The sequence below is a fragment of the Nycticebus coucang genome, chromosome 15 (genome assembly GCF_027406575.1).
Source record: "Nycticebus coucang isolate mNycCou1 chromosome 15, mNycCou1.pri, whole genome shotgun sequence".
In the NCBI taxonomy this organism is placed as follows: domain Eukaryota; kingdom Metazoa; phylum Chordata; class Mammalia; order Primates; family Lorisidae; genus Nycticebus; species Nycticebus coucang.
Window position 1 is genome coordinate 36,529,391 of NC_069794.1, and position 26,649 is coordinate 36,556,039.

The 26,649-nt window shown below is 37.8% G+C and overlaps 1 protein-coding gene across 5 annotated transcripts in view; it reads left to right on the forward strand.

The window, feature by feature from the left end:
• Positions 1 to 26,649, forward strand: part of KLF12 (KLF transcription factor 12) — a 490,726-nt gene that overhangs the window by 40,658 nt on the left and 423,419 nt on the right. The window contains exon 1 of one of the 5 annotated variants that reach the window (XM_053563732.1): positions 19,160 to 19,258. The exons of the other annotated variants lie outside the window; for them this stretch is intronic. The gene's annotated coding sequence lies outside the window, so the exon portion shown is untranslated. Of the gene's footprint in view, positions 1 to 19,159; positions 19,259 to 26,649 lie in introns of those variants that run through there. 5 annotated transcript variants of the gene reach the window in all.

A 26,649-nucleotide genomic window follows, 5' to 3' on the forward strand; every position in this document is an offset into this window, starting at 1 on the left:
CCACTAAAATATTACTAGTTTCTCTGAAGAGATCAACTTAAGCAGTTCAATCTTGAATGACCACATGTGATGTAGAATACACCTATGGGACTACCTGAAATTTGGGTTGATGACATTTTCATTATAATTGTCATCTTTGGTGCCCATCTTTGGTTTTCTATACTGGAAAAACAGAGGACGTCCTTTTCTCGTAATTATGGATGGTTTATTCACCTTTTGATTTTGCTGAGCACTGTTGTGAAAAACCAACAAAAGAGACAGTGAGTACAAAGGTGGTAGATAATTTAAGCTGAAGCTCAGGGTTTAGATAGAACGATGAACTCTTGTAGTATGTTTCCTGGAAAACTTTTGGAATTCTTCGAAGTTGGTACCTTTTAGTATCACCAGTTCAGATGGAAGTTTTTTCAGCTTTATAACTAACAGGGAAAGAAGAGAACCTTTAGAAACAGCCTCTGTGCACTTGCCAGCAGATTAACATGATGGAAGGAAATGGTTCAAAATGTGTGCAAAAGATGAGCCTCTTCAGACCAAAGCAGTTTAGCTTATGAAATTATGAAAAATGGTAGGAATCTGGGTGAGTAGATCACCACCCCCAAGGCCGATCCTGTGATGGGTGTGTATCCTGAAGACACTCCAACATGCCCAGTGTGATTCTGGACTTGGGTGTGGAGGGAGGGAGAGATAGCTCCTAATGGTAACTAGTATTCAGACTGGTAGCCCAAACACTAAGAATAGTTTAAGTTGTTTAAATTCGGGATATTCTTTGTAAGAAAGTGAAAATATGTTATATAACTTATACATATTTTCCTTGAAAAAAATTGGGTAGATGTCCAGTAATGGGATTGCAGGATCAAATGAGAGTTCAAATTTGAGTTCTTTGAGGATTCTCCACACTTCCTTCCAAAAAGGTTGTACTAGTTTGCAGTCTCACCAGCAGTGTAAAAGTGTTCCCATCTTTCCACATCCACGCTGGCATCTGCAGCTTTGAGACTTTGTAATGTGGGCCATTCTCACTGGGGTTAGGTGATATCACAGGGTGGTTTTGATTTGCATTTCTCTGATAACTAGGGACAGTGAGCATTTTTTCATATGTTCGTTAGCCATTTGTTTGTCGTCTTTAGAGAAGGTTCTATTCATCTGACTTGCCCATTGATTTAATTGACTCTTGGCTCTTTTTTTTGTTGTTCTATTTGAGTTCTCTATAGAACTGTTCTCCAGTTATCAAGCTTTTGTCTGATTTATACATGCAAATATTTTTTCCCATTCTGATTGTTGTCTCTTTGCTGTACAGAAGCTATTCAGTTTAATTAATTAAAACTGTCGCAGCTCAGTTTACATTTGCCAAATTGTAGAAACAACCTACATGTCCACCAGTCCAGGAATGGTTTAATAAGCTATGGTATATGTTACTATTCAGCCACTAAAAAAGATAGTGACTTTACATCTTTTGTATTAACCTGGATAGAGTTGAAAGACAGTCTTAGTAAAGCATCACAAGAATGAATAAGCAAGAATCCAATGTAATCAGTTCTGATATGAGGACAATTGATGCTAATACATGGTGGGGGGTAGGGGAGGGGAGAGAGGGAAGGAAGGAGGGAGGTGGGGGGTCACAGTGTGTGACACATCTGTTGCCGACGGGACGCAATTATAATAAGAGAGACTTTACCTAATAAGTGGAAGCAGTGTAACCTGCTTCTTTGTAACCTCAGTGATTCCCCCACAATAAAAAAAAAGAAAAAAATAAATAAAATAATTAAAACAATTATAATAAGAAATATGGTGCTAGAAGTGTTCCCTGTAACAAAAATGCAGCCATCTCAGAAGTCTTATTCCTTAAGGACTCTTAAAAAATTGAGGTTTCCCTGAATACAATTTTATCGTCATAAACCACTCAACTTTCTAATCTGAAATCCCATGTGGGGTTTTTAATCATGTCTCAAAAAAGACATGATCTGAAAAAAAGGAAATGAGCTGATTTTTGTTCTACCTGGAGATTTGAAAAATGTGAACTTTTCAGCCTGGAGGATATATGATCAGAGTCCATAAAATGCAGACTTTATTATATCAAATCTCAGAAATCTATGTTAGAAATAAGTTTTCCCATGAAATTTGAAAGATACTACATGTAGAACAGTGGAAAGGAAATAATATTATTACATACAGTGAGTAGGATTATTTTAGAATATGTTACTTATACATTTTATACTGAACATATGTAGCTTCAAAACATGTTTTGAACATGAATGGTTTAAAATCTTTTCTGTTGTAGAAAAAAACAAAACAAAACATTTACTGAGTGCCTTTCATGTGGCAGGCCTTGTGCGTGGTTCTGGGGATTTCCTGGCTTGCACCTTTCTCCTTAGAAACACGTCTGCAGAGGACTACCCGGGAAGAATCAATGATATGTAAAGGAAAATCCAGAGTGAGTGGAAGCCTGTGGTATGGGGCATCATTTCTTCCCTTCCAGACATGCATTTGCATATGCTTTTTAAAGCCAGGAGCTCTTTTCTAAATACCCAAAGAATGTAAAATTTATAGTTATTAAAACTATTGATTGTCTTTTGGTTTCTCAGCCATCAAGGCATTAAAGTGTAGCTAATTTGGATGGATGAATAAGATTTTACTTATTTAGGTGTCTACTATATATGTATCTATTTGTATGTGGGTGTGACAGCTACGTATGATCATTGTATACATACATTAAAGATGTGCGTAAAATGTTTAAAATTATGTACTTAGAATCTGTCACAACTGATTTAAATTCTTGACTACACATTTGTATAACTTAAACATGAAATATCTTCTAGTTATATTTATTTTGCTGTTTTTCACTGATAATCCTTGTGAAGTTGAAAATTTTGGGGGAAAAATAGTCCTTTCAAGAGGAAATGATTTTCAAATGTTTTTGGTGAATGACATGTTGAAATGAGAGTGGTTGATTGCAGTTTTAAGCCAAAGTAATGCTCATTTATATTAGTTTGTGTATTTCTTTATTTTATTTATCTAAAGAAATTGACCTGAGGTTTAATGTATTAACAATAGGCCGTCTTACTATATGTGTGTGTGTGTCAGAGAGATTTTTAGAGTCAATTCTCAACTTTATTATCTTTTTGCGTATGATTATATATTTTGGATAACCCTAGAATCAGAACTTTAGAGCTGGAATGTTCTTTAAAAATTATTTTAGTCCAATTCCTTCGAATTATTCTCAGGTAAATTATAACGACCATATTAGGTTATTTGTACTTTGAAAATTCTTTTTCATTAAAGGAACCTTAAGCTTTGGCCAAACCTATGAGCTTCATATTTTAATTTCTTTATTGTTTATGCCATGGTATTAGTATTTTGAGTGAATATGTGTTCATCATTGTTAGAATTATGGAACTGGATCTCAGGTAAGATACTTGAACTGGAGATGGATTTGAGCTTAACATTCTGAGTCGAGCTTTGAGGTGTGATTCAGTATGTGCACCAGGGGAAAATGTAATTTGTCTGTTTTCAGAAATAGCCATTTCAACACTGATGTCTCCAAGATAGTGTCAGTTCAGTTTGTCCACTAGCATTTCTTAACTATGGGATTTAGTTAAGGTATTTGATTTGAAGTTGAAAAAATGAACTCAAATTGACTTAAACAACACAAAAGACTTGCTTAATCAAAAATTCAGATATAGGTAAGTCTTCGGAGTTAGTTTGGCCTCCCTTCTCCAAAGTGCTATAAAGGATGGGTCTAGTTTCTCTCTTTTACTCCTGTCAACTTCAACTTTACCCTCAACCTCGTTGTTCTCAAGTGTTTAAGAGTGCGAAGGAAGGTATCTTAGTCTTTTATTTGTAGAATGAGAAGGAAGTCGGCATTTAGCATCACTCTGGGACAAGTGAGGAAGTTTCTTTCTCAGTTGTCACTTTGTACCAAGAAGCCATATCTCACGGTTCAGCTGGGGTCATGTACCCCTGACAAGGGACTGGCATTGCTGCGTTTGCTTTAGGCTTGGAGCACATTTCCCTCCCTACTGGCCATGGTGACAGCAGCTTCCTGGAGAGCACTTAGGATCTATCTTGGGGAAAGTCAGTAGCTTTAACTCAAGTTGGGATGATTACTGGGAGAGGATGGATGAATGTAGGCGAGGTGATCACAGTGTTCTTGAAGCTTTTCTTGTGTTCCTGGCTGTTTCCATTTACCCTTGGTTCTCCTCTGCCTGCTTGAGGTAGTTCTGTTTCAGCTGCTTTCAGGCAGTCCCTTCATACTCTGCCTGAAGGCATGGAGTTAGATGAAGGTTACCCACTAACAGCCTGGCCAGAATCAGAAAAACTAACTGTAAGCGAGTTCTTCTCAACACTTCACGTGGAGAATGACTTGTCAGAGACATGACGGAACTGTTCTGAGGGGAAACAGATATTCGTGGTAGGTACGGGGCTCTTGAGGGAACTGGAAGCTGACTTCAGAATGCACTTAGAGCATTCCAGGAATTGGTATATTGTATTGAGGATCGTTATACCTGCCGCCTCAAACAGTTACATCAGTAATTGTGTCCTGGCAACATGAGAGCAAAGGAAAATGGGATTTTTTTTTTAAAGAGAGTCAGCAGAGTGCTGTGAATTAAGAGAGGGCTGATGTATGTATATACCAGCCTGAAGAATTACCACAGAGACTAGTTCCTAGAATAGAAAGAGGCCTCTTGTTTCTGCTACTTAGCCTGTACACGAATGATCCTGGAAGAGTAAGAATTGGAAACATGGAAGTAGGAAATTAGAGAAAAGATTTTCTAAACGAAGTTTAGAATAAAGTCACCAAAAGGAACATCATGACGATTTTACAACTCTAGGATGGCAGTATTGTGCAGATTTCTTAGTGCTTTTTGAAATATTGTAATAGGCTAATGATTGTTATAAATAATTCATTTCTAGAAACAACTTTATTGAGATGTTACCAATATGGCATACAGTTCACTGATTCAAAACATACAAATCAATGGTTTTTAGTGTATTCACGGAAATGGGCAGCCATCATCACAGTCAATTTTAGGACATTGTTATTACCTCAAAGAGAAACACTATACCCTTTAGCTACCCCCCCACCCCCCATTTGTACCAGTCCCAAGAAACCACTAATCTACTTTTGGTCTCTGGTCATTTTATGTAGGTAGAATGTCTGGTCTTTTGTGATCAGCTTCTTTCATGTGGTCTGAAGTTTTCAACTTTATCCATGTCCTATCATGTGTCAGTACCTTAATCCTATTTATGGCCTAATAATATCCATTGTGTGCATATAGGGCATTTTGTTTACATATTGGTGGATATTTGGGTTGTTCCCACATTTTTGGCTATTGTGAATAATACTATGACCCTTTGCATACAATTTTTGTTTGAACACTTTAAAAAATTATTTTGGGTATATATCAAGCAATAGAATTATTAGGTAGTGTGATAAGCCTGTGTTTATCTTTTTGAGGAACTGCCATGCCAGGTTCCATAGTGGCTATACTTTTCATTCTCACCAGCACTGTAGGGAGGATTCCATGTCTTCCACATTCTTGTCAACACTCATTATTTTTATTTAAAAAAATTATTATAGCAGTCGTAATAGCTGTAAAGTACTATCTCTGTGTGTGCGTTTTAATTTAGAGACGGGTGTGGCTTGTCCTTCAGGATGGAGTATGTGGGATTGTCATAGCTCACTATAACCTTGAATTCCTGAGGTTGAGAGATCTCCCACCTTGGCCTTCTGAGTAGTCAGGACTACAGGTACAAGCCATGATGCCCACTTAAACTTTTTAGTTGTTTTTAATGAGGGGGGGGGTCTCACTTTATTGCCCAGTCTCGTCTTAAACTCCTGGGCTTGACTGAGCCTCCCACCTTGGCTTCCCAAAGCACTGGGATTATAGGCATGAGCCACTGTGCTTAACTTTACTGTGATTTTGATCTATGTTTTCCTAATGATGTTGAGCATTTTTATTTTACGTTATTATTATTTTTTGGAGACAGAGTCTCACTATGTTGCCTTCCGGAGAGTGCCGTGGCATCACAGCTTCCAGCAACCTCAAACTCTTGGGCTTAAGCGATTCTATTGCCTCAGGCTCCCAAGTAGCTGGGACTACAGGCGCCTGCCACAGTGCCCAGCTATTTTTTCGTTTGAGTTGTCATTGTTGTTTTAGCTGGCCCCTGGCCAGGTTTGAACCCGCCAGCCTGGGTGCAGGTGGCCGACACCATAACCACTGTGCTACAGACACCGAGCCATGTTGAGTATTTTTTAATGTGCATGATGGATGTCTGCATAGCCTCTTGGGAAAAATTTTTGTTTAAGTCCTTTGGCCATTTTTTCACTTTTTTGTTTTGATTTTGTTTTTGCTGAGTTTTAGGAGTTCATTATATATTCTGGATACTATGCCTTTTATCAGAGATGTGATTTGCAAGTGTTTTCTTTCATTTTATAGGTTGTCTTTTCATTTTCTTGACCTTTGCACAAACTCCTAATTTTGGTGAAGTTCAATTTATTTATTTACTTGATTTAAGTTTTGATTTGTTTTAGAGCAATTTTAGGCTTAGCAAAAATAAGAGGAAGATACAAAAGTATCCACATACCCCCTCTGTCCCTATACATGCATATCCTTTCCATTATCAGCATCCCCCACCAGGGTGGTACATTTATTATAGTTGTTGAATCTACATCGATACATCCTTATCCAAAATAGTGTAGCATTCTCTCTTGCAGTTGTGCTTTCTGTGGGTTTGGACAACTTAGGTATCCACCATTATAGTGTCATACAGAATATTTTTACAGCTCTGAACCCCTCTCTCTTCTGCCTCTTCATCCCTCTCGTTCCCTAACCCCTATCAAATACTGACCATTTTATATTTATATTCGTAATTGCCAAAGCTTGAAAGCAACCAAGTTGTCCTTCAGTAGGTGAATGGATAACCTGGTACATCAGGAGGATGGAATGGTATTAGCACTAAAAAGAAGTGAACTGTCAAGACGAGGAGACTAACATGATTACTGCAGAGTGAAAGGAGCCAATCTGCATACCGTGTGATTCCAAATATATGACCAACTGTGTAGAGTATAGAATGATCAACTTGTTCCCCCCCCGCCCCCCGCTACTCTGCTTTTGGTGTCATATCTAGAAATCCTTGCCAAACCAAGCTCATTAAGATTTATCCCAGTTTTTACTTCTAAGAAATGTGTGGGTTTAGTTCTTACATTTAGTTCTTTGATTCATTTTGAGTTAATTTTTAAATACGATGTGAGGTAAGAGTTCATTTTGAGAACAAGCATAAGAGGGAACAAACCTGAGTGGGAATGGTGGGGAATGTGGAAATAAAACACACTAGAGACAAAGATGGGATTGGGAGGACTGGATCAGCTGAGACTGCAGCCACTACTGAATAGCTTTATGATGCAGGGTCTGAACAAGGTCACTTATTTAAACGAAGTTGCTTACTAGAGGGAAATTGATGTGACCGTAGTACATGGAGTAAAAAGATTAACTTTAGGGAGGATGCAGGGACTTCCTGACTTCTGGCAGAGGAGAAAAGAATGTTGTTCTAGAAGGAGAAGCAGTTGGGGGTTCCTTGAACATCTCCGCAGGCTGTGGGGGCCTTGCTCCCTCACAGCTGGTATTCCACAAGTTCAAAATCATTGTTTTGCATGGAGATGTCAAGTTGTCCCAGAACCATTTGTTAAAAAGATTATTTATTTATTTTTTTTGTCCACTGTTGTTAAAAATCTATTGACCGTAGACGCATAGACTTATTTCTAAATTCTTGATTCTATTTTATTGGTCTGTATCTTTGTATTATTAATAGTAATAGTACCATGCTATCTTATTTACTGGTATCTTATAGTAAATTTTGAAATTGGGGAGTATTGAACATTGTTTTTGAAGATAGTTTTGGCTATTCTGGGTCTCTCACAATTCCATGTGAATTTTGGAATCAGCTTTTCTACTTCTACAGAGAAGTCAGCTGGGATTTTGACAGGGATTGCATTGAATCTATAGATCAATTTGGAGAATACTGACATCTAAATAGTATTAAGTCTTTCAGTTCAAGAATATGGGACTTTCTTATTCATTCAGATCTTTACATTCTTTGAACAGTGTTTTATAGTTCTTAGAGTATAGGGTTGGTACTTCTTTTGTTAAATTTAGTAAGTATTTTATATTTCTGATGCTCTTGTAAATAGAACTGTTTTATTTTTGGAATGTTCATTGCAACTGTGTAGAAATACTATTGGTTTTTGCATACTGATCTTGTTCCCTGTAACTTTGTTAAACATAGTTATTCTTATAGTTCAAATTTCTTTTTGGTATATTCCTTAGAATTTTCTATATATAGGATCATGTCATCTATAGAGAGTGTTGGTTTTATTTCTTCCTTTCCAATCTGAATGCCTTTTATCCTGTTTTCTTGCCTAATTACCCTGGCTAACGTTTCCAGTCCAGAGTTTAACCAGAGTACTGAGAGCAGATATCCTTATTTACTTAGGGGGCAAACATCTAGTCTTTACATTAAGTATTGCATTAAATATGATATTTAGTGTGGGTTGTTTGTATATCGTTTATCATGTTGAGAAAGTTTGCTTTCGTCTCTAGTTTGATTAGCATTGTTACCAAGAAAAAGAGTTGGATTCTGTTAAATGCTTTTAATGCATTTATTCATGTGATCATTTTTTTTTTAAGTCTGTTGGTATGGTATACTACATTAATTGATTTTTATTTGTTAACCTTGCATACCTTGTGTAAATTTCACCTGGTCATGGTGTATAATTATTTTTATACTTTGCTGGATTTGGCTTATTGGTATTTTGTTGAGGATTTTACATCCATATTCATAAGTGATATTTGTCTTGTTTTCTGGTGATCTTTGTGGGAAATATGGTTTTTTAAGTATGTAATATTGTGAAATTTTCAACTCATTATTAATGACTGATGTAATATTTCTTCCTGGGCTTATCTAAATACAAACTTAGATTGAATAAAATATCTAGGAATTAACATTCACCACCAACACATTTTGAAGGTATTTGGTTTTAGGGAGATTGGAAAGATAACACCATTATACTTACTTTTAAAATGAAATAACAAAATCTCTTGTATTCATGAACCTGGTGTGTCTTCCATTCTGTACTTTTCCGTGTGAAAGTGTTTGTGCTCTGTGCACACGTGTGTTTGTGAGTTTCTAGGACACATGGACTTTACCATTTACCTGGAAAGCAGTGAATATCTTATAATGTAAATAACATGAAAGGATTTTAGGGAGGTTAAACTTGGATTTATGTTTAGGGTTGTTCTACTTTTTTTTTTTTTTTTCATTAAATCATAGCTGTGTACATTAATGTGATCATGGGGCACCATACACTGGTTTTACAGACCGTTTGACACATTTTCATCACACTGGTTAACGTACCCTTCCTGGCATTTTCTTAGTTATTGTGTTAAGACATTTACATTCTACATTTACTAAGTTTCACATATACCCTTGTAAGATGCACCGCAGGTTATCCCTCCAATCACCCTCCCTCCGCCCAACTCTTCCCTCCATCTCCCCTCCCTCCCCTCCCTTTCCCCCTTCCCCCTATTCTTAGGTTATAACTGGGTTATAGCTTTCATATGAAAGCCAAAAATTAGTTTCATAGTAGGGCTGAGTACATTGCATACTTTTTCTTCCATTCTTGAGATACTTTACCAAGAAGAATGTGTTCCAGCTACATTCATGTAAACATGAAAGAGGTGAAGTCTCCATCTTTGTTTAAGGATGCATAATATTCCATGGTGTACATATACCACAATTTATTGATCCATTCGTGGATCAATGGGCACTTGGGCTTTTTCCATGACTTAGCAATTATGAATTGGGCTGCAATAAACATTCTGGTACAAATACCTTTGTTATGACGTGATTTTTGGTCTTCTGGGTATATGCCTAGTAGATGAATTATACGATTGAATGGCAGATCTATTTTTAGAACCCTAAGTGTTCTCCATATCTCTTTCCAAAAGGAATGTATTAATTTGCATTCCCACCAGCAGTGAGAAGTGTTCCCTTTTCTCCACATCTACACCAACATCTCTGGTCTTGGGATTTCATGATATGGGCTAATCTTACTGGAGTTAGATGGTATCTCAAGGTAGTTTTGATTTGCATTTCTCTGATGATTAAATATGATGAGCATTTTTTCATATGTCTGTAGGCCGTGCACCTGTCTTCTTCAGAGAAGTTTCTCTCCAAGTCCCTTGCCCAGCCTGCGATGGGATCACTTGTTCTTTTCTTGCTTATACGTTTGAGTTCTCTGTGGATTCTGGTTATTAAACCCTTGTCGGAGGCATAACCTGCAAATATCTTCTCCCATTCTGAGGGCTGTCTGCTTGCTTTACTTACTGTGTTCTTAGCTGTGCAGAAGCTTTTTAGTTTGATCAGGTCCCAGCTTCAATTGCCTGGGGGGGTCCTCCTCATAAAATACTCACCCAGACTGATTTTTTCAAGAGTTTTCCCTGCTCTCTCTTCTAGTATTGTAATAGTTTCATGTCTTAAGTTTAAATCTTTAATCCAGTGAGAGTCTATCTTAGTTAATGGTGAAAGGTGTGGGTCCAGTTTCAGTCTTCTATAGGTTGCCAGCCAGTTCACCCAGCACCATTTGTTAAATAGGGAATCTTTTCCCCCCTGAATGTTATTAATTGGCTTGTCAAAGATCAAATAATGGTAAGTAGCTGGATTCATCTCTTGGTTCTCTATTCTGTTCCAGACATCTACTTTTCTGTTTTTGTGCCAATACCATGCTGTTTAGATCACTATCGATTTGTAGTATAGTCTGAGGTCTGGTAGCGTGATTCCTCCTGCTTTGTTTTTATTTCTGAGTAATGTCTTGGCTATTCGAGGTTTTTTCTGATTCTATATAAAACGAAGTATTATTTTTTCAAGATCTTTGAAGTATGACAGTGGAGCTTTAATAGGGATTGCATTAAAATTGTATTTTGCTTTGGGTAGTATGGACATTTTAACAATGTTGAGTCTTCCCAGCCATGAGCATTGTATGTTTTTCCATTTGTTAACATTTTCGGCTATTTCTTTTCTTAGCATTTCATAGTTCTCTTTATAGAGATCTTTCACGTCCTTTCTTAGGTGTTCTCCTAAATATTTCATCTTCTTTGGCACTACTGTGAACGGAATAGAGTCCTTAACTTTTTTCAGCTTGACTATTCTTGGTATATATAAAGGCTACCCATTTATGAATGTTGATTTTGTAACCTGAGATGCTGCTGTATTCCTTGATCACTTCTAAGAGTTTTGTAGAATCCCTGGTGTTTTCCAGGTATACAATCATATCATCTGTGAAGAGCGAAAGTTTGATCTCTTCTGACTGTATATGGATACCGTTGATCGCCTTTTCTTCCCTAATTGCGATGGCTAAAACTTCCATTACAATGTTAAAGAGCAGTGGAGACAATGGGCAGCCTTGTCTGGTTCCTGATCTGAGTGGAAATGATTTCAATTTAACTCCATTCAATACGATATTGGCTGTGGATTTGCTGTAGATGGTCTCTATCATTTTAAGAAATGTCCCTTCTATACCAATTTTCTTAAGCGTTCTGATCATGAAGGGATGCTGTATATTATCAAAAGCTTTTTCTGCATCAGTTGAGAGAATCATATGGTCTTTGTTTTTTAATTTGTTTATGTGCTGAATTATAATTATAGATTTATGGATATTGAACCAGCCTTGAGACCCTGGGATAAAACCGACTTGGTCATGATGTATAATTTGTTTGATGTCTTGCTGGATTCTGTTTGTTAGGATCTTGTTGAATATTTTTGCATCTATATTCATTAGTGATATAGGTCTATAGTTTTCTTTTCTTGTTGGGTCTTTTCCTGGCTTGGGGACGAAGGTGGTATTTGCTTCATAGAATGTGTTGGGTAGTCTTCCTTCTTTTTCTACATTTTGGAAAAGGTTGAGTAATATAGGTACTAGCTCCTCTTTAAAGGTTTGGTAGAATTCTGACGTGAAGCCATCTGGTCCCGGGCTTTTCTTTTTAGGGAGGTTTTGTATGGTTGATGCTACCCTGTTTCCCCGAAAATAAGACAGTGTCTTGTATTAAGGTTTGCTCCCAAAGATGCGGTAGGTCTTATTTTCAGGGGACGTCTTATCTTTAAGTAGGTCTAATTTTCAGAGGATGTCTTATTTTTGGGGAAACAGGGTATTTCAGAACTTGATATGGGCCTGTTAAACATTTCCACTTGACTCTGGCTAAGTCTTGGAAGGTGACGTGCTTCCAAGTATTGGTCAATTTCCTTCAGATTTTCATATTTCTGAGAATAAAGTTTCTTGTAATATTAAGGATTTTTTGAATTTCTGAGGAGTCTGTTGTTATTTCGTCTTTGTCATTTTTGATTGCTGAGATTAGAGAGTTTACTCTTTTTTTCCTGGTTAGGTTAGCTAAAGGTTTATTGATTTTGATTGACCTTTTCAAAAAACCAACTTTTGGATTTATTGATCTGTTGTATAATTCTTTTGTTTTCAATTTCATTTAATTCTGCTCTTATTTTAGTTGTTTCTTTTCTTCTACTGGGTTTGAGGTTGGAATGTTCTTCCTTTTCCCCTTGCTTGAGATGTCTCATTAAGTTGTTAATTTCCTCTCTTTTTGTTCTCTTAAGGAAGGGTTGCAGTGCTATAAATTTTCCTCTTAGGACTGCCTTTGTGGTATCCCAGAGGTTCTGATAATTCATGTCTTCATTGTTGTTTTATTCCAAAGATTTGGCAGTTTCCTTCTTAATCTCATCTATGATCCAGCTATCATTCAGCATAAGGTTATTTAACTTCCATGTTTTTGTATGAGTATGCAGATTCCTTTTGTTACTGAGTTCAAGTTTTATTCCATGGTGGTCCGAGAAGATGCAAGGAATCATTTCTATTCCTTTAAATTTACTGAGGTTAGACTTGTGACCTAAGATGTGATCAATTTTGGAGTATGTTCCGTGGGCTGATGAGAAGTATGTGTATTCAGTTTTGTTGGGATGAAATGTTCTGTAGATGTCTGCTAAATCCAAATGTTGGATGGTTAGGTTTAAATCTAAAATTTCTTTGCTCAGCTTCTTGTTGGAGGATCTATCCAACACTGCCAAAGGAGTGTTGAAATCCTGAACTATTATGGAGCTGGAGGAAATCAAGTTGGTTATGTCTGTTAGAGTTTCTCTTATAAACTGAGGTGCATTCTGGTTGGGTGAATAGATATTAATAATTGAAATTTCATTATATTGAGTATTACCCTTAACAAATATGAAGTGACCATTCTTATCCTTCCTTATTTTTGTTGGTTTAAAGCCTATTGTATCTGCAAATAAAATTGGAACACCTGCTTTTTTCTGATTACCATTTGCCTGAAATTTAGATGACCATCGTTTCACCCTGAGTGTATATTTATCTTTTAAGGTAAGATGTGATTCTTGTATGCAGCAAATATCTGGCCTGAGTTTTTGTATCCATTCAGCTAACTTGTGCCTCTTTAGAGGACAGTTTAAGCCATTCACATTAATGCAGAATATTGATAAGTCTGGTAAAATTTTGGGTATTGAGTTTTTCGAAAGTCCAGTGGACCTTTTTAATTCTTTCACCGCTGTGGAAGTTGGAGTTTGATCAAAAGTTTCTGAGTGAGTTCACTTTTGTGGTAGAGCATTGGGCTGGTCATTATTGAGGATAGGTCTGAGACTATCCTGAAGAGCTGGTTTGGTTATGGCAAATTTCTTCAACATATGAATGTCATTAAAGTATTTAATTTCTCTATCATAAATGAGACTCAGTTTAGATTGATACAGGATCCAGGGTTGAAAGTTATTTTGCTTTAGGAGATTAAAAGTCGAGGACAACCCTCTTCTGGCTTGAAAAGTTTCAGCAGAGAGAGCTGCAGTTATTCTAATATTCTTTCCTTTGTAGGTAATGGATTTCTTACGTCTGGCTGCTTTAAGAATTTTCTCCTTCTTATTAAATTTAGTGAAGTTAATTGTGATATGCCCGGGGGATGTTTTATTGGGATTGAGTCGTGCTGGTGTTCTGAAACTGTCTGCTACCTGAATGTCCGAATGTCTTGGCGTGTCTGGAAAATTCTCTTTCATAATTTCATGGAGAAGGGCCTTTGTGCCTTGCGAGGCCACTTCATCACTTTCAGGGATTCCAAGGAGGTGGCTATTAGCCTTCTTCACATTATACCAGCGCTCTCTGAGAGAGTGATCTGTTTTTGCTCTCCATTTCTCTTCCTCTTTGAGAGTTTGGGAACATTCAAAGGCTTTGTCTTCAATGTCAGAAATCCTTTCTTCTGCTTGCTCCACTCTGTTACTGAGGGATTCTACTATATTTTTCAGATCTTTGAGGGCTGCAAATTCTTGCTTCAGTTTGTCAAAATCTTTGGTGGTTTTGTCTTTAAATTTGTTCAATTCTTGAGACAACTTTTGAATTTCTCCTCGAATTTCTAATTCCAGCATTTCAATTGCTGCTTGAATTTCTAATTCCAAATTTTCCTCCATTTTATTAATCTTGTTTGCAATCCAAATTCTGAATTTGATTTCTGACATCTCGGCCAGCTGTTTTTGTATGGGATCTTCAGTTACATTTGCCATATCTTTCCTTGGGGCGTTGATCTATTCTGGTTATTTATGTTACCAGAATTTTCCCACTGATTCTGCCCCATGATTGTTTTACACCGTTTGACTTTTCCCCTGGAGGTTTGTCAAGGACCCGTTCAGTGCTACAGCCTGAGAAACTGGGGACCTCTTTGGTGTGGTGGGGCTAAGTGGTTCTGTCTTGTTTTCAGCTCGTCTCTGTCTGACCGTAGTGAAGCAGTTACTCTGGGTTGAAGTCTGAGCTGTGGAGAAATACCAGCAATTAATCTCCCCGCCCCCACCCCCCAGGCAACAATTGGAAAAGGAAAATTAAACCTTCCTACAACCACACACCTAGGGCACCACCTGAATAGTCCTCGGGCGATTGGCTCAGTTCAAAATGTCCAAATCAGTTGTCTCAGTCAGCACCTGTCTCAGGTGGGAGAGTTTAAAAGTTCTCTGGCAACTGGATTGCAGGGGTCTGGTGACTACTCTGATATGGCTTGCTCCAGTGCTCTGTTGATTCAGGAGGACCCAACCAGCAAATAGATCAGACTGGGAAGGTTGATGCCTCCTTCCCCACCTTGTACCCCTGTCACACCCAGTCACTGATAGTCCTACAGGGTTTTGATCCAGTTGCCTCTCGTGAACAGATACTCCACGGGTTTGCACCTGCTTGAATCAACAAGGAAAGTTATTTCTGCTCAGCCAGGCTGCTTTGCTCTGTCTCTATCTTGCAAGCGGAGGTGAGGCCTGACAACCTCGTGTGCTTGATGGAGGCTGGGGGGTGTTTACTCAGTTCTAGCCCCACCCCTGATTGATGTTACTGACAGAACAGAACAGAACAACTTTGTGGGAATTTGTTTTTGTCCCTGCGAAGAGAAGCTGTTTTTAGTTTCCAGAGCCTGCGCCTCAGGCCCTGTCTTTGCTCCTGCAGGTTTGTATTCAGTTACCAGTCAGTTCTGGCCTCCTATCTTCCTTTGTCTATAGGCTGATGATCCCCTGAGGGCTGGGTGCATCTTAGGCTCAGTAAAGCGGTCGTCTTTGGGAACTACTGGTGACAGCCCCACCTTGGGAACTTCCCAGCTCTGTGTGTGCGTTTCTAGGCCCCGCGCTCTACCCAGGCCAATACCGCCTCAGGCAAACCCTTTACTCACAGGGCCTGCTTTTCGTCCCTATCTGTTCCGTGGTGGTTGCCACCTGAGTGGATTCCCGGCCTCCTCTGGTTGCTCAGGGCACCAGGGGTTTTTGCTTCGGAATATCTGGGAGTTATCCCTATTGTTGGTGAAAGATGGTGCTGTTCTGCGCTTCTGGTGTGGTTCCCTCTCAGCTGACTATCCTCTTGTCACTCCCGTGCCCCACAGTCAGCACTGACCAGCTGTAGTATAGGCCCTGTCCACACCGCTTGATAAATCACCCAAGAATCTGGACTCCTGGGGGACAGGCCTCCAGACCTCAGAGTGAGAGTGGAGGGGAATGCTGGGAGCTCAGATTTGCATGTAGAGAATATATACTGTTTTATACAGTTTTCTGCCTGGCGGGAGAATGCAGTGGCACCCTAGTAGGGGAGGTAGGTCCAGTTTTTAGAGGGTCTCTCCTGTTGAGTGTAGTGGGAGGACCTTTGAACTCTGCTCGTTTGTTTGTGGGGCACTCCAACCCCTTCTCATGGGGGAGGGGACTCCCATCCGCTTGGTGTTGGATTTTGTACCTTTTGTTTGTATCCTTGGGGGTCGCAGCATGCCTCAGCTGGGTTGATGTGCGTTCTTCAACCTTCTCTCTTGGTGCAGCTCTAATCCACCAGGTTACTTGCTAAATTTCTGTCCTTTAACTCTCTGTCTGGATGGGAGCCTCTGTGGAAAGCTGGCTTTAGTCTGGCTTTTGTCTCCGCCTTGGTATCTTTATTTTCTGTGTCTCTTTCCCCCTATTAGATCATAAGCTTGGAGGGGCAAGGATGTTTGACTCTTGTCTAATGTGGCATACCCAGCACCCAGAATTGTGCCTGTCATTTTATACATGTTTTTAAAAATGTTAATCAAAAGTGAATCTGTTCTACTTTTTTTGATGATTAGCACATAAGAATTCTACAAGAAATTGTCACCAAGGTAGCAGAATTATCTAGAGACAATAGTTAACTTATTGCACAGCTTTTCCATTGTGTAAGAGCTTGTATATAAAGTGGTTTACATGCAATCCAGAAAATTAAAGCCTGCTGTGTTGAAACATCTCCATGTGCATATAATTGAAAATTTATCTTTAATCATAATTTCTTATGAGCGACTTTAACACTTCTCTATGCTTTTTCGTTTATGATCCTATCTGGTCATCATCAAAGCCCTATAAAAATGGTAGGCTTAATATTACCATCACCATTTTTCAGAAAAACAAATTCACATGTTGAAAGACCTTGAGGTTGCAGATCTGTGTATTGACAGAGGAAAGACAGTAACCCAGTCCTGTGCTCTTTCTTCTTGTAAATTGTGTTATATACATAAAAGTATCATCTGATGACCATGTTCTGATTTCTGAACATATTTATTTTTTTGTCCTTTGGTATGCTAGAGTTGAAAAATAACAGTAGCCAACATTTTCACCTGTGCGGTAAGTTGCTGTCGTTGATTCTTAGTGGAATTTTTTGAGCAGAAGCATTGCTGGGTCTTTGGTTTTGTTTTTTTAGTCTGTTGGTATGGTATACTGAGCTCATCATCTTTCTTGGAGTTTATATTTCTTAATGCCCCAGGATGATGAGAGAGAGAAAGACCATGTTTTTGTTTTCCAGGATGTAGGATACCATTCTTTCTGCCCATCATTCATCCCTGTGAAGTTTCTCGGAATAAGAGTATATTGGTTAAACCTCCCCCCCCCCTTTTTTTTTTTTGCCCATTAGCTATTTGTGCATTGAGTGGACATTTTTGATAGCCCAATTTTTTTTTCCTTTCCACAATGTACTGGGAAACACCCAAGTAATAGTATGTTATATTTTACAGGTATTTTCAGATGCTCACAACTAAAGAAGAACTTACACTATCTCTAGTTTACAAATAATAAAACCTGGGGGTTAGGAACTTTTAAGTGACTTGCTTGGAATGATAATTGCTAGAAGCTGGAAACCCGATCTCAGACTACAAACTCCTTGAGAGCAGGAAGTGCATTTTCCCTGTTTTAGCCAAACACTTGACACATACCTTGGCACAGCGTTGGAGCCTAGATTGAGTAGACATTGAGCCCTGGCTTCCTACAGGATGGCTGTCCCAACTCTGCTGTTACAAGATTGTTTAGGAAAAGTATTCTGACTCCTAAAGTGAACTGGAACCTTTCTTCTTAGGGCCCTGGGAGGTATCAGCTACTTTCACGGGTGAGGCGATCCTCTTAAGGATTTTTTTTTTTTTTTTTTTTTAAAACCATTCTCCTGTCTTCTCTGACCTACACAGTGTCTGACAGAGGACTGGTGTCCAGCACATTCAGTCATGTGCTGTCCTTGCTAGTGCTCTGTGCTGCTCATGACAGAATTCATGGAGTTGCTGCTTTGTATGGGAATCTCCCTCCTTGGGTCATGCTTTGTACTCCCTGTTAACGTTGTGCTGTCATGTTAACTACAGATACGGTTATTGCCAAATAATGTCATAGTTCTTGGTCTTCCTCAGGGTCACGGCATATGACAAGTTTTAGACAGTGTAGTTGGCGTTAGAACAATGTGGTTTGAACTGCATGGCCTGCTCACTTACTCCTAGATTGTCTTTTACCTCTGACGCCCTAAAGACAACAAGACCAGCCCCCCGCCCCGCCCCACCTTCCCCACCTTAGTCTACTCAGTTTGAAGACAATCAGGATGGAGGCCTTCTACTTCAGGAATAGTATATGTATTTTTTCTTCCTTGTTACTTTTTAATATTTTATTTTCTCTACTTTAACTGTATTCTAGGAATATAGTATTTATATATACCGCACAAAATATGTGGTAATTGATGTTATTGTTTGTAAGGCTCCTGGTCAACTGTAGGCAATCAGCAATTGAATTTTGGGGGAACCAAAAGTTATACTCAAGAGCTTTCTGTGCAAGGGAGGGGTCAGTGCTTCTAAACCCTGCATTGTTAAAGGATCAACTGTATGTGTTTTTGAAGATACAGAGTGAGCGATATTTATAGTTTTAAATTCTTAAAAATGGTGATCATCCTCCCTCCCCATGCTTAAAATATTAATGATTCTTCTAGCTAACAATTTTTTTAAAACAAATTGAATTTTTATTCTTAAACTACTTTTAAAATATTTAGACAACATATCTTTCACAATTTATATATAATTATGTACAAAAATATGAAGCAGGCTAAAAATAAAATTTACTGCAGTTTTTCCTCATTGCAGATAATCACTTGCTTTAGGGTTTTAGTAAGTACCAGCAGTCTCAATTCTAATGCAGACAATTGCCTTTCTTCTCGGAAGCTGCACGATATTTTTGGTGTTTATTCCACAGACTATTTGCACCAGAATTCTCAGAAGTCTGTGTTAAAATGCAGAATCCCGGACCTAACCCCGGATGACTAAATCAGAATCTTCAAAGGTGGTGCCCCCAAATTGGCATTTTAACAAGTTCCCCATTTTTGTGGAGAACTTTAAAGTTAGAAACCCACTGGCTAATAGGTTGTGGCTCAGGACTGGCATTGCAGAGATCTAGGGTGAGTCCCTGCTCCACTACTTAAGACTACTAAATGTTAGGGAGATTTTTTAGATCTCTATAAACTTTGAAAAGGGGACTCTGGTAACAGGAGTGACCTCAATGTTAACGATGTGTGAAAATTCAGTGACTTATGGATAAACCGTGCAGTGTCTTGTACATAGCAAGGTGCTCAGGGACTACTAGTAGTAGCAGGGACATTTGTGGTGCTTGTAGTGAAAGTTATGTCCTTGTATTAGGCTTTAACTTTGCCCTGGGCTTTAGCTGGGAAAGAGCCTCTGGACTATGGATTTTTATCTTCAGCCTTTAACATTATTTCATATGGCCCTCGGGGTGAGTGATGACATAGCTCCATTTTCACATATGTTCATTAGAACACAACAGACATCCAGAAATCTTTAGTGCAAATATTTTGAAATATCAAGCAATTAAAATGCTGCTTCGTGATTGTGTGGGTTTGATTATAGGTGCTTTTCTCTGTATTTCTTCTTAGGAGCTTGTGTTTTTTCTCTACAGACTATTCTCATTCTTTACTTTCTCCATTTCCGTCCTTGTTTAACTGGTCATGATACAGAATTGTAGTGTATTGCCTGGGTTCAATGTTTGTATTTGTTGTAACTAGCACAACATTTAACATTTTCTTTTTTAAAAAAAAGACCTTCTGTAAGCAATAATGAAAAGACTTTATATGCCTTTTAATGAATATTTTTATTAGCACACTGACCCTCCAATAAAAGGGAAAAAAAATCCCATCCCCCATTCTTTGGCTTCTGTGTTGCTGGCTCAGAGTGTTTTATTGTTTGATGGAGTAGATAAAATTCTCCTGGTGTTTCCTACTCACTCTAAATTTGGAGTACACCTACAGTACTCTTTTAGGCTTTATTGTTTCCTAAACCATCTATTTAAATATAGTCCTAAAGCTTAAACAGAACACCATTATTGTGGCTAAGAATAATATGTGTAATGGAGCAGTGTAGATTAGACTTCATACCATCCACATAACCCTGCAAAAGCCAGCTTTCCCACAAAGCTCCCAGTACATTCTCAATTTGACACTAGCATAGTAAATGTACAGCGATGACTTCTAGTGATCTTTAAGTGGAGTGGTGGGAAGAACTTGACCTTTAAAATTTCATAGGATCGTCCTAAAACCCTGATATTTTAGGCAGGGATAGCCACAGGACAGTAGGGAAAGTCTGTTCCTTGGACAGAATAGAATGATCTGCATGGTTTCACTGGACCTGTAGCCAAGGGAGGAGCTTTTAGTGTTTTATGCTGAGACTTCTATAAAGTTGAGAAAGTTTGTAGATCTTTTATACAGAATGGTTGATTTGATGCTCTCATTTTCCTTTTTTTGTCTATCAGAAATACCTTTGTACTATATTTCATTATTCTACATGTTTCGTGGATTAAGAGAGGTGCAATATCAAAGTCACCAGGGGAATCGGATATAAATTATTTTTTTTTTTTTTGCTGGGGCTGGGTGTGAACCTCCGGCATATGAGACCGGCGCCCTACTCCTTGAGCCACAGGCGCCGCCCGGATATAAATTATTTTTAATAATGAACCTCACATACTTGTTCTGTAACATTAAAGTAGATGATTGTGCTATTTTAATTATTCCATTACCCTTTATGATCCTGTGCTACGTTCTTGGTCTTCCCCAGTGTAAAATCTCCATCTTCACAATATATTCTCTCATCTAACAAGTTCAGTTTCCAGAACCTCATGTCTAGTTCATATGCCACCTGTATCAGGAACAGTTCCTGCTTCCCACTTTCAAAATCAATGAATTTTTTTCCCTGCATTTCAGTTTCTGTAGAATAAGAGACGTTTTGCCTAGGCTTCTATTTCACAGTTATTTCAGTGGTTTTAAACAATAGGTATTATACATTCAGTTGAACCTATACAGTTAACCCTATTTTTGAGCTATGAAACATATCCAGTCGATACAGTTAAATCTAATATGTATTTCAGCATTAACTGCACAAATGTTTAAAAATAAACTGTGTCTGAATTACTTGAAACACATCTTGGGCTTGGATTTATCTGTCTGTCCTAGTGTGCCTGTACCAGGGGTCCTCAAACTGCCGCCCGCGGGCCACATGAGGTGGTATGATTGTATTTGTTCCTGTTTTGTTTTTTACTTCAAAATGAGATATGTGCAGTGTGCATAGGAATTTGTTCATCGTTTTTTTTTTTTTTTTTAAACTATAGTCCAGCCCTCTAACAGCCTGAGGGACAGTGAACTGGCCCCCTGTTTAAAAAGTTTGAGGACACCTGCGTGTAGAGTTTTGTACATGAGAATGTATCTATTAAGTATTTATTGAAATGAAATTAATTCAGTTGAATTTGTTTCAATTACCATTACTCTTTATAAGACAGCTAATAATCGATGATATAGGAATAATGCTTGTTCTGTGGGCCCCAGTCTTAAACCCAAGATATTTGAGTCCCCCATATACTTTAGTGTGCTTTGCCCAACTGGTTTTAGTATTGTCAGATAACCAAAGTTAAACTTTTTGTTGCAAAATCATTGCTCTCTTTATGTCTTAGTTTTATACTGTTTTGTTAAAAAACAAGTTTTTTTTTTTAACTTTGCCTGTACTTATTTTGCTTTGCTTACTGCAAAAATAATAATTCTTTTATTTTCCATTTTTCCTCTTTTAACATACAATGCTTGCCTGCAGGTTTGTTGATGTGCAAACTTCCAATTCCTCTGCCACAGGAAAATAGTCCCTGGCTTTGTTTAATCTTGGAAAAAAATATTCTTTCCTTCTTTTGAAGTTATATTCTGTGCTTGCTAAAGGTCCACTTAAATCACACAAGATAAAAGTTACACTGACAACCTTGGACGTTGCCTGCCCTTTTGCCAGAAATAGCAAACTAGATACTCATCTTGTACAAAAATATGTACATGTTCATCTTCACTACACACATTTTACATCTGGTTGCTCTTACAGGAGGAGGCGTCTAAGTCAGCTCACAGTGTGGAATTTGGGGAGGGGGAGAGGTGAGGCTGTCAGAAGGTTGAAAGGGAAAGGATTTAAGGTAGAACAAGGTGTGGTGCTAACCAAATGGAGAAAATTGTACTTTTTCTTTATTGCAGAGTCTTTAGTTTAATATAGTATAATCTCTTTCTCAGCTAGTTACAATTCGTTTTCTTAAAGCTATTTTTTTTTTTTTTAACCTCACTTGTACTTTTTTCCTATCTGGAAGAATTTTACACAAGAAAGGATATTTTGTAATTGGAGAGAAACTTCAATCTTTGAATATACTGAAATGTTTTATAGCACTGTTTTATTTTTGTTTATGTGAATTTCTTTTGCTCTTGAATCAGTAATTTTTTTGCAACATAATAGTATTAATTGGGTAAAATTAATTTGTCTTTTTTACATTGGCTCTTTTACAAGCTATTGGGCCTGCATAGATATTTTTTGTTTTTAGACTGTGACTCATTACAGAACATACTTTATATGCACCTGTAAACATTGGTTAAAGCAAAATAGAGTGTTAAACATGGCTGCCCTCATGCTTGAGTTAACTCACAATTTGGAAACCAACTTAACTGATCTCTGCTGGCTACAGATTATCACCTGATCATCTTTTTTATAAATACCAGCTATCTTGGCTCAATCCCCAGAAATTCTAAGTCAGTGTGGGCTTGGAATAGGCTTTTATTTACTTATCTAACATATACATTGCTTTTTCATTTTTTTACCATAGCTTAATCATTTTTAAGCATATAGGTCAGTAGTGCTAAATATATTCACAGTGTTTTGCAGCAGACCTCCAGACCTTTTCATCTTGCAAAACTGAAACTCTATACCGATTAAATAGTACCCCAATTTGCCCTTCCTCAGCTCCTGTTAACCACCATTCTACTTTCTGTTTGTATGAATTTGACTACTGTAGGTACTTCATGTACGTAGGATCAGACGGTATTTGTCTTTCTGTGATTGTCTTATTCACTTAACGTAATGACTTTGAGTTTCATCCATGTTATGGCATGTGACAGGCTGAACAGCATTCCATAGTGTATCTGTATCACATTTTGTGTATCCATTTATCCTTTGCTGGACATTTAGGTTGCTACCACCTCTTGGCTAAGTGCTGCTGTGATCGTGGGTGTGCAAAAATCTCTTCCAGACCCTGCTTTTAATTCTTTTGGATATATAGCTAGAAGAAGGATTGCTGGCTCATATGATAGTTCTATTTTTAATTTTTGAGGAACCGCCATGCTGTTTTCCATAATGGTTGCATCATTTTATAATCCCACCAACAGTGCACAAAGATACCAGTTTTTTGCTTTCTTGCTAATGCTTGTTCTTTTCTGTTTTGATAGTAGCCATCCTAATAAGCGTGCAGTATCCAGCAAGCTTTTAAAACAGCACTGGAGGTTTGATGGTCAGTTAGGTATGTGAAGGACTATCTCAAACCCTTGCTGTTCAGAGCCTGCCATAGTGCCAGCTCCAGGAAGTGATAACAGAATACGGAGCTTTCTTTCTAGTCCATTGAAGGAGGTACTCAGTGTTACTGTAAAGATAGGTAACTTTTCCTTAAAAACTTCTATCAGGTTAGCTTGAATAACAAGTTGGGTTGAATTTGTTTTTTTTCTAGCTCAAGAGTTTTGTGATTCTAATTTAAACGCTGTTCTTTTATCTACAGACTTTTAAAAATTATTTTTAATTGTCATACAGCGCGCAGGACATATACTTAAAATGGTCACCATCTTCACCACTTTCCAGTGTATAGTTCAGTGGCATTAAGTATATTCATATTGCTTTACAGCCCCAGCACCAACCATCTATCCAGACTGAAAACCTCTATACCCTCTTAAGAACTTTTCATTCCCCCATTGCCTGGTAATCACCATTCTATTTTATGACTCCAAATTTGAATATTCTAGGTACCTTCTATAAGTAAAGTCATACAGTAGTTGTGTTTTGGGTGACTGGTTTATTTCAGATTAACACAATGTTTGGAAATACCTTTTGTAACATTTTAAAAATGTTTCTTTGATAAACATTTACTGAGTGCCTACTATGAAAATAGAATGCCAGATACCCTCCAGTCTGGGATGCCTGTTTCCTCCCTCTCTCCCCCGACACAATTTTAATATCTCAGAAGTCAGCTTAACATTGTATAGTACTTTAATTGGCAGGGTTTTTGTTTCTTTTTTGCATATGAAATTATGGTACCTTCTACAATCCATGGGAACTTATTTTCAGTGAAGGTGGGGTGGGTGATTTCTGTGAGGGAACATGATTATCTAGAAAACATTCACTTAGGGATGCCCTTACGATTCCCAGACAGTAAATGTTTTAATTTAACTCAGAAACAGAGAAGCTATTTGGTATCATTAATCAGTACATTGGAATCATTACTCTGAATGATTATGCTTCATTTATTTTGTATCAGAATGTTTTCCACACAATAATAGAGAACAGAGTGCATCATTAATTACAGCTGAGCAGCTCACACATACGTGGGTATATATATTTCCATATCATCACACAATTAGGGAAATTTAATATAACATAATTAATCCTTACAAAAGAGTTGAGGATTTAATTAACAGTATTAAATTCACGACCATTTATAATTATGCCTTATAACAGCTTTAAATAATGCTCGAAAAAGTTTGGAGAAACATTAAGCCTGCGATCTTCTGTTTCTAGATGGAAAGCATTTTTAATAGTTTTTTTTTTTAATTTTTTGGGATAATAACGTTGTGCTTTGGAGAAAAGGAAAACTGTGTTTTTGAAATGGAATCAGTTAATTTGCAGAGCGTTGTTGTGTTGGAATGTATGAAAGGGGGGACTAATTGCTATAAAAAGTTACAATTCTATGCATGGAATTTTGGATTTACTTCTTTACTATAAATATGGACCTTTCTTGATAAGAACCACTGTGTAAGTCTGTTCTCGCAGGTGCCAGAGCTCCCATGCCCCTCAGTAACTAGTCTCCATTTCCTTCCTGCCCAGGATTCTTGTGAAAAAAAAACGCAAACTAACCGTCCCACCCCTCCCGCAGTCATTGCAGTATTATAAAACCACAGTGTATCTTCCCTTGGTCTAAAAGGCAGATGAAGGGGCCAGGCCACTAGTTTGTTTCATCAGCTGTATTTCCTTTCAGAGTGAAATAGAGGACTTAAGAGTTTAAAGACTTGTTAAAAGACAAACACATCTCTCTCTTATAGACGAGAAAATACATAGACAAGAGAAAATTAAGCAGTTTAACTGGCGCTACAAAGAAAAGTGGGTGGAGAACAAATTTTGGAGATTCTTGGAGAAAGTAAAAATCTCTAGGAACTTGTTCTTTCTCCTTTTGTAACAAAGCCAAAATAATTTCAACACTGTTTTTGAAGCCACTATTTTCCAAGTGGTTTCTTAAGCATTGCTTCAGCTTATCGTCACAGTGAATTTGTGATTTATAATTGTTACAGCCATTTTGCGTAACTTGTCCAAGGATATTTATTCACAAATGACGGGATCAGAGCTAGGCTTTGGGACTTCTGGATCTTAGATCCGTGTTTTGGCTCCAGTACATCACACCTGGTGATTCACTAACTTAATTGCATTTCATTCCTGTGATACTGTAAATTACAGTATTTGAATGCCAGTTTTTATAGTTTAAAGTTTCTGCTACAGGTTGTTATTTTTTGAAAGCTGTCGAAGTCAAAATTCTTTTAGTATAGAACACACCCTGATTTTCAAGAAAATGAGATTTGACCATAAAAATGATGTACATATTTTGTGGAATACTTACTGTTCATGTGCTGTAGTTTGAAAGTGTTTTCTCTGAGATTCAGGTGATGGAATTTAATGGCCAATGTAAATGGTATTAATACGTATGCGGGTCTTTTTAGGGGTGATTAAGCCACGAGGGCTTCTCATCTTGTGAATGGGATTAAGGCCCTTCTGAAAGAGGCTTCACAGAGCTTTCAGCTCCTTTGCTTTCCACCCTGGGTCATGTGAGGACATCATGTTCCTTTTCCCCTCTGGGGATTGTGACGTTAAGGTGTCATCCCGGAAGCAGAGAGCAGCCCTCACCAGACAATGGCACCTGCTAGGCCCTTGATTTTGGACTTCTCAGCCTCCAGAATGAAGAGGGAATAAATGTCTGTGCTTCATAAATCACCAAGTTTCAGGTGTTTTCTTACAGTAGCACAAATGGGGTCAATTTGACAACAGCTTGTATTTTAAATAGGAAAGAACATCTACTCTTTTACAAATTTCTCTTAAAAAAAATAACAGCCTTATTGCTAGATAATTCACATATGCAGTTCACCTGCTTAAAGTCTACAATTAGTTTTCTGTGTAGTCAGAGTCATTACAACCTTCACCACAATGAATTTTAGAACATAAGAATACTACCTTTTCAAAGTAG